Source organism: Capra hircus, chromosome 25 (genome assembly GCF_001704415.2).
Source record: "Capra hircus breed San Clemente chromosome 25, ASM170441v1, whole genome shotgun sequence".
Lineage (NCBI taxonomy): Eukaryota > Metazoa > Chordata > Mammalia > Artiodactyla > Bovidae > Capra > Capra hircus.
This window is the reverse complement of record NC_030832.1, coordinates 16,861,818-16,875,382: the sequence shown is the minus strand read 5'-3', so window position 1 is coordinate 16,875,382 and position 13,565 is coordinate 16,861,818. Positions and strand designations below refer to the sequence as shown.

The 13,565-nt window shown below is 46.3% G+C and overlaps 1 protein-coding gene across 1 annotated transcript in view; it reads right to left on the bottom strand.

Moving 5' to 3' along the window:
- TMC5 (transmembrane channel like 5) overlaps window positions 1-13,329 on the bottom strand; it is an 81,747-nt gene extending 68,418 nt beyond the window's left edge. Inside the window, exon 1 of the mRNA XM_018041009.1 lies at window positions 13,140-13,329. The gene's annotated coding sequence lies outside the window, so the exon portion shown is untranslated. The remainder of the gene's footprint in view (window positions 1-13,139) is intronic.

The window sequence follows — 13,565 nt, the reverse complement described above, 5'->3', positions numbered from 1 at the left end:
GAAGACATTGCTCATTCCCAGGCATCTCATTTGAGCCAAACGCTCATAATTGCAGTTCTAGAAGCTTCAATTCCTCTCAGGAACCTGATCTTGGGAAGTCAATTCCCACACAAAGAACAAAGACCACCACATGTCTGAGAGCGGTTGCCCAGGCATGAGGCCACACGCTCAAGCACGTCCACGTATCAGCGGAGACGCAGATCTTATTTGCTCACAAGTGCCTTGTTGTTCTGGGCTGGTCATGTCAGCTTAATGATTACTTTGGCTGACATCATTGATGCCACTGTAAACAAATACCTTAGACTCCTTTATCTGCAGGGAAAGCGCAGAACAAGGAAATAAAACCAAGGAAATCAATCTCTTTAAAGCATGTGAGGGAAAAACCCTTCAATCACCCATTTAACTAGTTCATCCCGGAACTAATCATGTGTTAGCTAGCACCCCATGAGAGTCTTCTCCCGGAACTAAATTATTTTAGGAACTGTTTCTGCCTTTGCCTCAGGCACATTCAAGACCACACATTGGAGCCCTCAGAATATAAGATTTGGTTTGCTATGAGTAGAAGGGGAAAAAAATAACAAAAAATAACAAAACATCTTGTCTTTTTTCAAGGTTTCAAGAAGGAATTTACTAAATTTTAAGAGATTTACTTAATTCCCAAGGAACAGTAGTTGTATTTTATGAATGCTAAAAGAATGTAGGATTTTTAGCTTGTTAAGCACATAAAAAAGTGTCAAAGACTAGAAAATGAACTTGAATTTTCATCCTATGAAGGACATCACCTTGACATGGCAAAAGTCTATCCAAAGAATGGTCTAGAGGGCTACATTTAGCACTGAAGTAGCCCTGGAGAAGGGAATGGCAACCCACTCCAGTATTCTTGCCTGGAGAATTCCATGGACCGAGGAGCTTAGCAGGCTACCATCCATGGGGTTGAAAAGAGACATGACTGAGCGACTGACACTTCATTAACTTTAATGCAGATAACCATGAGTGATTGTGGGACTATCAGTGCAAGTCTAGGGAAGGGAAAGAGAGTGAAGCATAGAGCCTAAAGGAACTTCAACATTTAAAGCGTCACTGATCTGTGTGTTCTGGGGACCATCAAGCTGGATGCCCAGGAGTCACCCAGGCGCCTAAGGGAGATGGGGACCCATGGATCATCAAGTGACCAACTTGTCCCAGTTTCTGCAGGACATTCTCAGTTTTAGCACTGAAAGTTCCATGTCCTGGAAACCTGCCAGTCCCAGGAAGACCACCCTAGTTTGGGTCCCATCCCCAGAAGTTTTGATTCAGTGGGTCTGGGGTGGGACCTGGGAAGCTGCCTTTTTATCAGGTTCCGTGCACGAAGGTTTGAGAATCACTGCAAATGAGCCAGGGAACGGATCAGCAAGGAGCAGGCAGAGAAGTGGAGGGAGAAGAGGAGATGTGAGGGTTGCATGCCTTCCTGCCTGGCTGACTGCCCCAGCCCCTCCCAGAAGAACAAGGACCCCTTCCTGGGAGAGCTGGACCCAACACAAGGAGTCATCTTGGCTCCTATACCTGCAAAGACCCGCTGGGAGGAATGGGTGATTCTGCTGCCCAAAGAGGGACCCCACTTCTTGGAGACCCCGCCTCTTCCCCTCCCCCACTGTCAATGTGCTCAGAATCCTGCCCAGAGCAGGGAAAAATGATAAACTTAAGTGATAGCCAGGAAGCTGGCTGAGAGCAATGAGAGGCCACCCCTTCAGCTAACCGCCCAATAGCCATCCAATCCCACCAAGCAATGTACCAGCCCAGCCCCTCACACGCCACCACAGGGGGCTGAGAAAACCCCCTACCAGTGGACTGGGGGAACTTTCCCTACTCTAGCACATGCGCACACCTTCCACTAATCCAGTACAAAAGTAACCTTTGGTGGCTATTGGATTCATTAACTGCTCATAAATATTCCATGAATACATACATCTAATTATAAGACAGAACTATGGCAAGGCCAGGCACAGTAGGTCTTGTTACATAACTTGCAGCTGTCAGTCAAGGCTGTCAATCAACGACCCCTCTGGATTATGCAAACGACCCTGCCTTAAAAACTAGGTACCCCAGTCCTCCAGGGCCATTTGCCTCCCTTGGCCTAGCCCACCTCTCGTGAGGTGTTCTCTCTGTTCTTTCTTTGCGTGCAGCTCAGTCGCTCAGTCGTGTCCGATCCTTTCTGACCTGTTCTTTCTTTGGTCATTATTAATAAACTTTCTTGCAATAGGTAAGACCTTATATTCGGCTTTGCCCCTTACCAAGAGCTGAGGCCCACAGGAGGAAGGGTCTCCAGACTCTCCTTCCACTAACACTTGGTGCCTCTCCTGCCTGGGGTTGGGGGTCTCCCTCTTCTCTACCACTGGGTGTCAGAAAGGCAGGAGGGGCCAGTAAAGGCTGAGCTTCATCCACACTGCGATTCTGGGTCTGTGTCAAGCCTCCCTCGTTTAGAAGAAAAACAACCCCTTTCTAAATCCACCTTTGGCACTAGAAGCTTAGTTCTTAGACTAATTCAGATTTGTATAATATAACAGTCCTATTATAAGGCCTATTTAAACAAACATTATATAACACAATCTAAGTATTATTCCAGATTTGCAGACAGGAAAAGAGAAACTGAAACCAATGACAACAAAACAACAAGTACGTATATGCCAGACATGTTATGAGTACTTCAGAGGTGTTAACCCATTAAATCCCTACCATAGCCTTAGTAATAGATGCTATTATTATCCTTATTCTACTGAGGACACAGAGGCACAGAGAGGCTAAGTAACTTTGCCAAGAAACACAGCCAATACTGAGTGAAGTGCAGTATCATAAATGGCCCTTCCTCTTAGGGAAGAGAATCCTCTTTTTCAACTTGCTTGTCCACCATTCACATTTTGAATACAGTCATCTTTTTGCCCATGCTGAGTAAGTATGAAGTTAGGCGTGGGAAGTTTCTAGATTCAGGGCTATTTTCAGCAGGGCCAGGAGCCGGGTGAGGGATACACATTCAAGGGGTGCCCAAAATTCCAGTAATCAGGATCAATAACATTTTAATGCAATTTTTTTTTTTTACTTTACAATATTGTATTGGTTTTGCCATACATCAACATGAATCCACCACAGGTGTACACATGTTCCCAATCCTGAACCCTCCTCCCACCTCTCTCCCCATACCATCCCTCTGCAATATTTTTTAAAGTAGGAAAAATGCTAAACTCCATGATGAACTAAAAATCAACATTTTCAGTAAAGACAGGTCTGTTGCTGCTGCTGCTGCTGCTAAGTCGCTTCAGTCGCATCCGACTAAGGATTACTAAATTGTCCTCTGGCTCCCATTTGGCTGAGTATGGATTGTCTGGCAGGCAGGAGCCCACAATCCCTGAGTCACACTCCCACATATTGTCATCTCGCCCCAGGAATGGAGGTTCTGGGGGCAAAGAAAGTCATCTTACTGGAGATCACCACCTAGCTCCTCTCTTTTTAAGGTCTTTCCCCTGATCAGACAATTCTAAGTCAAGCCTCCACCACAGGAGAAAAGTCTGCCTGTCACTATTTTGCATGTATTGGGGATGCAAATACAGGAAGTATTGGAAGCAGTAACTATGATTCCCAGTTCTTCTGTTGAATTATAGAAATAGGACGTTCTTTCCTTCTTTTAAAAACCATCCACCCTGATTCAAATGCCATAGAAAGCAGAACTTGTTTGTTTGGGCTTGTAAAAATCCAGAACACTTACCCAGTCTCTTCTTTCCCTACAAATAAAGAGTATCTTTCCTAGAAATGACCTTGCCTAATAATTAGCATTCCATCACCGTGTAGGTTTGTCTCTGGGAACACTGAACCTTCGGTGGCTGCAAATAACCTGAGCAGTAATACAGTCCAGTCTCCTTTTACTCCATCCTGGGACCTCTTGGCAAACATGATCTATCATATGACTCACTGAATTGTCAGAAAGTTCAGCCTGACCCTGCCTCTGAGGAGAGAACCCTTCCTGGCAAAAGAGGACTCTAAACCCCACCCCTGACATCCAGTTCCGTTGGAGGTCTGTTTGCTAATCTGTGCAGAAGGAATCTAGTAGAATAGCAACAATAACTAATAAAACGCATCAAGACAGCACCATTTGTTGAGAGCTTAACTCAGCACCAGGCACCATGCTATGCATTTGTAACTGAATTCTCAAGCAACCTTATGGGGAGGTACTATTATCTCTATTTTATGATGATTACATTGAGGCCCAGAGAGGTTACGTAATTTGCTCAAGGTCACACATTTACAGATAGAATGAAATTCAAACTCTTTCCTTTCTGCCTGAACTTTAATTATCATCATCATCATCATCATCATTGTTATCAGAGGAAGAAGGGAAGGATGAGAAGGAAGAAGGGAAGGATGAGAAGGAAGAAGGGAAGGATGAGAAGGAAGAGTCAGAGGTAACATTTACTGAGTACCGACAGGGCCCCATATGTTCCAATTAGCCCTGACAGCCCCACATAGGAGTGGGAGCTCTTAACACACTGCTCATCCTACAGACAAGCAAGCTGAAGCCAGAAAGGTCCACCTCCCCCAGCTTCTCCCAGTGAGGACCCGGGAAGCCGAGATTCCAGTGCAGGCAGACAGCTCTAGAGCTTTCTCTTTAGCCAGCACACTGCTTTGCCTCCCACTTCCCCATAGTCATTCTTTCCTCTAACAAATATTTACTGTGCATTTATTCTGTACATAGCATCTGGTGCTAAGCAACAGAACAGCCCCAGTTTTGGCCCCTCCCAAGACTCGTTCCCAAGCATTCCACATTATTTCTGTGACTCACTCCCAACCTTTCTTCAAAGTATCCTCTCTTACCTGCGCCCCATCTTTCAGGAATAGGCAGGTGTTTCCTCTCTAATCTGCAGAGACAGTGAGGGTCCTCTTTTCTTACTAACTCATGAGACCCATTTTTTCTGCCTTAAACATAGCCCTGCTTGCTCTCTTGGTCATGCCTCTGAGCTCCAAGGGAGAGGACGTCCTACCAGCTTATGGCAGTTTTATGCCACCCTGGTTATTTTCTCCCCCCTTGTCAGCCAATAGATAACTGGGTCTCATCCATTATACACAGATCAGTCCTTGACTTCCAAGTTCATGGCTGCACCATGGCCTCTGTGTACTGGGTTTGAGGAGAAGGTGGGGAGAGCCCTAACTCAGGGCCTTTGTGTATTTATTTCTTCCTGAATGCCAGCCCCACCCTCTCATCAATATTCTTTCAGCATCAGTGCAATAAAAGATCAAAGTTCTTCCTACAGGTTATTTGATTTCTTGGACACTATAAGGAAGTTAGTTTTTTGTTTGTTTGGTTTTGGTTTTGTTTTTTTTCCCAGAAAGCTTAGCTTTTCATTTTTACAAGAAGGTGATTCTGGAACAGACTGCTCCACTAGGCACCCTCAGGCACTGGCTAGTCTGTCGTGCGGATTCAGCCCCTGGGGCAATATATTCAGACCTTACAGGTTTAACTTCGTAATTATGATGGCTTGACTTTCAGGGACATAGGGTAGTGTGGAAGCAGCTCAAACTCAAGGCTGACTTGAATCAAACCTTGACTCCAGCACTTTATGACTCTACCCTCTCTGAACCAAGTGTATCCTTCTGAAACTCCATTTCCCCTGTCTTATCTGCAGAATGGGGACAATATAATCTATCCCCTGAAAGTGCGGTAAGACCTAAATGGGTTTAGGGCCTCCCTGGTGGCTCAGACAGTAAAGAATCTGCCTGCAATGCAGGAGACCCAGGTTCAATCCCTGAGTCAGGGAGATTCCTTGGAGAAAGGAATGGCTACCCACTCCAGTATTCTTGCCTGGAGCCTGGTGGGCTACAATCCATGAAAGAGTCGGACAGGACTGAGCAACAAACTCTCACTTTCACTAATGGGTCAGTCTCTGAGAAAGGCTAGACCATTTTAATGGTCGAGTTAGCAACAGCGCGGGTGGCTGCGACTGGCGCACCAAGTGCGCCGAGAGGAGCTACCCCACGTCCAAGGTCAGGGGCAGAAGCTGGGAAGACCCCATGCCCGAAGGGCGGCGGCCAAGAGAAATTACCCCACATCCGAGGTCTGGGGCAGCGGCTGAGAGTGCCAGGCTGCGACGGCGCAGAACAGCCGAGATGAGCTACCTCTCGTCCGAGGAGCAGTGGCTGCCCGGGCGCAGGAGGGCCTAGAGGAGCTATCCCACGTTGAAGGTCAGGAAGGGCAGCAGTGAGGAGATACCCTTCGTCCAAGGTTAAGGAGCAGTGGCTGTCCTTTGCTGGAGCAGCCATGAAGAGATACCCCACACCCAAGGTAAGAGAAACCCAAGTAAGATGGTACGTGTTGCAAGAGGGCATCAGAGGGCAGACACACTGAAACCGTACTCACAGAAAACTAGTCAATCTAATCACACTAGGACCACACCCTTGTCTAACTCAATGAAACCAAGCCATGCCCGCGGGGCAACCCAAGACAGGTGGGTCATGGTGGAGAGGTCTGACAAAATGTGGTCCACTGGAGAAGGGAATGGCAAACCACTTCAGTATTCTTGCCTTGAGAACCCCATGAACAGTAGGAAAAGGCAAAATGATTGGATACTGAAAGAGGAACTGCCCAGGTCATTAGGTGCCCAATATGCTACTGGAGATCAGTGGAGAAATAACTCCAGAAAGAAAGAAGGGATGGAGCCAAAGCAAAAACAATACCCAGTTGTGGATGTGACTGGTGATAGAAGCAAGGTCCGATGCTATAAAGAGCAATATTGCATAGGAACCTGGAATGTCAGGTCTATGAATCAAGGCAAATTGGAAGTGGTCCAACAAGAGATGGCAAGAGTGAACGTCGACATTCTAGGAATCAGCGAACTAAAATGGACTGGAATGGGTGAATTTAACTCAGATGACCATTATATCTACTACTGCGGGCAGGAATCCCTCAGAAGAAATGGAGTAGCCATCCTGGGCAACAAAAGAGTCCAAAATGCAGTACTTAGATGCAATCTCAGAAACGACAGAATGATCTCTGTTCGTTTCCAAGGCAAACTATTCAATATCACCGTAATCCAAGTCTATGCCCCAACCAATAATGATGAAGAAGCTGAAGTTGAACAGTCCTATGAAGACCTACAAGACCTTTTAGAACTAACACCCGAAAAAGACGTCCTTTTCATTATAGGGGACTGGAATGCAAAAGTAGGAAGTCAAGAAACATCTGGAGTAACAGGCAAATTTGGCCTTGGAATGTGGAATGAAGCAGGGCAAAGACTAATAGAGTTTTGCCAAGAAAATGCACTGGTCATAGCAAACACCCTCTTCCAAGAACACAAGAGAAGACTCTACACATGGACATCACCAGCTGGTCAACACCGAAATCAGATTGATTATATTCTTTGCAGCCAAAGATGGAGAATCTCTATACAGCCAGCAAAAACAAGACCAGGAGTTGACTGTGGCTCAGATCATGAACTCCTTATTACTAAATTCAGACTTAAATTGAAGAAAGCAGGGAAAGCCGCTAGACCATTCAGGTATGACCTAAATCAAATCCCTTATGATTATACAGTGGAAGTGAGAAATAGATTTAAGGGACTGGATCTGATAGAGAGAGTGCCTGACGAACTATGGAATGAGCTTTGTGACATTGTACAGGAGACAGGAATCAAGACCATCCCCAAGAAAAAGAAATGCAAAAAAGCAAAATGGCTGTCAGAGGAGGCCTTACAAATAGCTGTGAAAAGAAGAGAGGTGAAAAACAAAGGAGAAAAGGAAAGATATAAGCATCTGAATGCAGAGTTCCAAAGAATAGCAGGAAGAGATAAGAAAGCCTTCTTCAGCAATTAATGCAAAGAAATTGAGGAAAACAACAGAAAGGGAAAGACTAGAGATCTCTTAAAGAAAATTAGAGATACCAAGGGAACATTTCATGCAAAGATGGGCTCGATAAAGGACAGAAATGGTATGGACCTAACAGAAGCAGAAGATATTAAGAAGAGGTGGCAAGAATACACAGAAGAACTGTACAAAAAAAATCTTCATGACCCAGAAAATCACGATGGTGTGATCACTCACTTAGAGCCAGACATCCTGGAATGTGAAGTCAAGTGGGCCTTAGAAAGCATCACTAGGAACAAAGCTAGTGGAGGTGATGGAATTCCAGTTGAGCTATTTCAAATCCTGAAAGATGATGCTGTGAAAGTGTTGCACTCAATATGCCAGCAAATTTGGAAAACTCGGCAGTGGCCACAGGACTGGAAAAGGTCAGTTTTCATTCCAATCCCAAAGAAAGGCAAGGCCAAAGAATGCTCAAAGTACCGCACAATTGCACTCATCTCACATGCTAGTAAAGTAATGCTCAAAATTCGCCAAGCCAGGCTTCAGCAATACGTGATCCGTGAACTTCCAGATGTTCAAGCTGGTTTTAGAAAAGGCAGAGGAACCAGAGATCAAATTGCCAACATCCACTGGATCTTGGAAAAAGCAAGAGAGTTCCAGAAAAACATCTATTTCTGCTTTATTGACTATGTCAAAGCCTTTGACTGTGTGGATCACAAAATACTGTGGAAAATTCTGAAAGAGATGGGAATACCAGACCACCTGACCTGCCTCTTGAGAAATCTGTATGCAGGTCAGGAAGCAACAATTAGAACTGGACATGGAACAACAGACTGGTTCCAAATAGGAAAAGGAGGACGTCAAGGCTGTATATTGTCACCCTGCTTATTTAACTTCTATGCAGAAAACATCATGAGAGATGCTGGACTGGAAGAAACACAAGCTGGAATCAAGATTGCCTGGAGAAATATCAATAACCTCAGATATGCAGATGACACCACCCTTATGGCAGAAAGTGAAGAGGAACTCAAAACCCTCTTGATGAAAGTGCAAGAGGAGAGTGACAAAGTTGGCTTAAAGCTCAACATTCAGAAAACGAAGATCATGGCATCTTGTCCCATCACTTCATGGGAAATAGATGGGGAAACAGTGGAAACAGTGTCAGACTTTATTATTTTGGTCTCCAAAATCACTGCAGATGGTGACTGCAGCCATGAAATTAAAAGACGTTTACTCCTTGGAAAGAAAGTTATGACCAACCTAGATAGCATATTCAAAAGCAGAGACATTACTTTGCCAACAAAGGTCCATCTAGTCAAGGGTGTGGTTTTTCCTGTGGTCATGTGTGGATGTGAGAGTTGGACTGTGAAGATGACTGAGCACCGAAGAATTGATGCTTTTGAACTGTGGTGTTGGAGAAGACTCTTGAGAGTCCCTTGGACTGCAAGGAGATCCAACCAATCCATTCTGAAGGAGATCAGCCCTGGGATTTCTTTGGAAGGAATGATGCTAAAGCTGAAACTCCAGTACTTTGGCCACCTCATGTGAGGAGTTCACTCACTGGAAAAGACTGATGTTGGGAGGGATTGGGGGCAGGAGGAGAAGGGGACGACAGAGGATGAGATGGCTGGATGGCATCACTGACTCGATGAACGTGCGTCTGAGTGAACTCCGGGAGTTGGTGATGGCCAGGGAGGCCTGGTGTGCTGCGATTCATGGGGTCACAAAGAGTCAGACACGACTGAGCGACTGAACTGAACTGGACTAGCAACAGCCACTGAAGGTTCAAGTTCCCACAAAGAAACTCCCACCAGAGGAATGCTAATCCTCCAGAACAGTCAGGTCTAGAAAGTGAAAGTGCTCAGTTGTGTCCAACTCTTTGGGACCCCATGGACTAGTCCATGGAATCTTCAAGGCCAGAATACTGGAGTGGGTAGCCTTTCCCTTCTCCAAGGGATCTTCCCAACCCAGGGATTGAACCCAGGTCTCCCGCACTGCAGGCAGATTCTTTACCAGCTGAGCCACAAGGGAAGCCCAAGTCTAGAAGGGAGACTCTTTATTCATATGGAAAGAAAGAAAGAAGTAAATGATCCAGGGCTGGGTAAGATCTCCATATTTTTACAAATGCCATAACAAGTTTCCTATTGCATCTGAATCTGAATCATTTAAAAGAAAAAAAGAAAGTCCTGTTTTTATAATTCACAAGGCAAATTGAGGGACTGCTTCCAACTTTTGATATGTTAGTAACATCCCCCCCCCCCAATAAATACAGAATAATGGCTCTCCAAAGACAAAGAGAATTTTCTCCTTTTTAGACAGAGACAGGCTTTACAAAATCTGATCAAGGAAAGGACTAAAAATGAGAGGAGCTAGGTGGTGATCTCCAGGAAGAGGGCTTTATTTGTTCCAGAACCCTCATTCCTAGGGTAAGTGACAGTACCTGGCAGTTGTGTGGCAAGCAGAGCGAGTTTGGACTAAGTAAAAGAAGGATAAATCAGTAATTCTTTCGTAAGTCATACTCAGTCCCTTCAGTCTTGTCCGACTCTTTATTAATTTCCCTCAGTTTCTTTTGCTATAAAATGAGATAATTATAACTATATAAGGGACTAGCATTTATTATCACATTGGTTTTATCCTACATATGTTAATTATGTTTAATCCTCATGGCAGCCCTGTGATTTATGTATATTAAAATCATCCCATTTTACAGATGAATCTTTTGAAGTTGTTGTTGTTCAGTCATGTCCAGCTCTTTGCAACTCCATGGACCAAAGCACACCAGGCTTCCCTGTCCTTCACTATCTCCCGGAGTTTGTTCATACTCATGTCCATTGAATCAATGATACCATCCAACCATCTCATCCTCTGTTGCCCCCTTCTCCCCCTGCTCTCGATTTTTCCCAGCATCAGGGTCTTTTCCAATGAGTTGGCTGTTCACATCAGGTGGCCAAAGTAGAGTGTTTAAGTAGCCTGTCCAGAGGCCACAGAGCTAGAAAATGTCAGAGGCAGGACTGAAACCCAGACAGGCTGGCTTTGGAGCCCAGGTTCCATTGATGACTAGAGCTGGGGCTTAGCACAGTGTCTAGCACAGAACAAATTAATGACTCTGATTATAAACTGATGACTGATTATACCAAAAGGCTAGGATCCTCACCCCCACCAAGTGCCCACATCAAAGGATGAAATTCCCCAGGCAGAGAGCACAGTGGTCTTCCCATCATATGCCACCTTTCCTGTCCCCAGAAACTGCCCTGGAACACTAAAGGGAAACACCTGGTCTATCAGAATAAAAAGCTCTTCAAGGATTTGACGGGTGAAAATCCCAGGAGACTCTCTCAAGACGAGAAGGGGTCAAGGAAAGGGCACTTTATTTAGTCTTCCTTGAGGAGTTTTACCTGCACATCAGATCCTAAGGCTAGTAATCGAAAAGAACACCACATCCAATAATAGGAGCAACAGCTGGCATTTATCATGTGCCAGACAGTGTGCAAAATGCTTTTGCGACAATTCAGATTATCCTTTCAACAACCCTATGAAGTCCTATTATTGTGCCCATTCTAAAGATGATGGAACTGAGGCTTGCAAAGCGACTTGCCAAAGTCCCAGAGCTGGAAATCACTTTGAGATGATATTTGAATGCAGCTCTAGCTAGAACAACCACCACGTAACTGTTCTTGCTACCTGAAATCCTCTCCAAAGCCCATCTGCTGCCATGGGAATCAACTGAAGCAGGGAGGACTCAGCACCCACTTTGTGTAACAAAAAATGGTAACAGATCCTGCCTTTCTCTCTTTGTATACTAGATGGGGAGTGGAATGCCAGGTGACACCTTTCCCTCTGCACTGAGCATGAGGGCTTCTCAGGAATATTCCAGAGGGCAAACAGGAGCCTGGCTCTGTGGATCACACAGAAGGCAGGAAAGCTCCTTGGTAACCTCGTCCCCCTGCCTCTCCTTCCCACTCTCTACTGGGCAGACATAGCCTGTACTGTAGCAGATGTTTATTGAGTCCCTGCTAAGCACCAGGCATTATTTTGAGAGTTTTATCTTCATTTGATCCAGACAAAAATGATATGGGATAGGTATCATCATTGTCCCTATTTTGTGAATAAGGAAACTGAGGCAGAGAAGAATTAAATAACTTGCCACACTCTATTAGAAAGTGATGGAACCTGGACTGGGCATCAGAACTACACAGACTTCATGATCAAACAGACCTGGGTTCAAATGTTGACTCCTCTACCAGCCACCGGTGTGACATTCCCTAAGTTGCCTAACCTCCCTGAACCTTGGTCTCCTCATCAGGAATATGGGGACACCAAGGATTATGGTAAAGGATAAAAAGTAATATGTGTTCCTTACTCACTGGACAAATATTTATTTAGCATCTACTGTGTGCCAGGCACCAGTAGTTTGTTTGCACCTGCGAACAAAACAGGGGGGAGAAAGTCCTATCCCTGTTCATGCACACTTTAACAGGGAGGCACTTACATGGTAGCTCAGTTAACCCTCACAATAACCCCATAGGTTAGGTACTGGTATACCCATTTCACAGCGAGAAGGGGTCTCAGAAGCAGTTTATCCCCACCTCCACTACATCCTTCTAGGAAATAGTGGAACCTGGATTAGACCTTAAAGACCAGACTCTGGAGTTTGATTTCCTGGCTTCAAATCCTGCTATTTCTATCTAATGGCTGTGGGCAAGGTTCTAAATCTGTCAGAGCTCAAATCTCCTTCTGGGAAAAATGGAACCAGGAGACCCTAACTCGAGAGATTATCCGAGGGGAAATAATGAAGTCTATCTAGAAAGCCTTTTCATAACTGTTCATGGGGTTCGCAACACGCAGAAGGCCGTCCTTTTTTTTTTTTTTAAACTGAGGTGGAAACAGGCGTGCAGAGACAGTAAGTGATTTAACTAAAGGCGTACAGCGGGTAAACAGTGTGATCCCTGGGAAACTCCCACCGCGGAGGTCCGCGCGCGGCTGCCTGGAGCTAGAGCCGCTGTCTTGAGCCCCTACTGTCCAGTTCCCGTCCCCGGATGGTTCTCCCGCATATCTCGTATCCCACCCCAGCTCTCTCCCCTCTCCCGGCCGCGGCTGCACCTCCGGCCCCAGCGGCTGCACCTGCGGCCCCAGCGGCTGCACCTCCGGCCCCAGCCGCCGCAGCCCCGCGTTGGGGACACGCCCCACTGGGGCGCCTGGTTCTTCCCATCTACCTCTTCTCGGAGCCGGGGAGAGGGCTCCTCCACGCCGCCCGACTCGGCGGATACCTGGGGAGGCAGCCCCAGCGTCCGCCCCGCACCCTGGAGAGCTGGCCTCACCTCCCACCGGCGTTCGCGTCCCCTGCGCCCGGCGCTCCCGCCGCCGCCGGGTTGGCTCAGCCGCGAGAAGCGTGAGTGACCCGCGGGCAGCGGGTAGGGTGTGAGTCCCTGCACCCGCGCCGAACTTCCTCCTGGAGGGCCTACTACTTTTTTTTCCTGGAATTGAGCCAGGTTCTTCTGAGCGCCGGGTTAGCACACCTGATGGCATCCGAAACCTCTATTCACTGCCCCGAGTCTGCGTTTATTCTTTGCTTCCATTGAGCAAACCTTATGGAGCGCCCACCAGATGCCGCGCGTCGGCCTGGGTGCTTCGGGCACCCAGGGGACCCGGAGGGTGTGCTGGCTAGGGCTCCGCTCTCCAGAACGTTGGCCATTTGCCACATTTGGTTATAGAGCACTTGAAATTGTGGCTCCAAAGACTGAGAT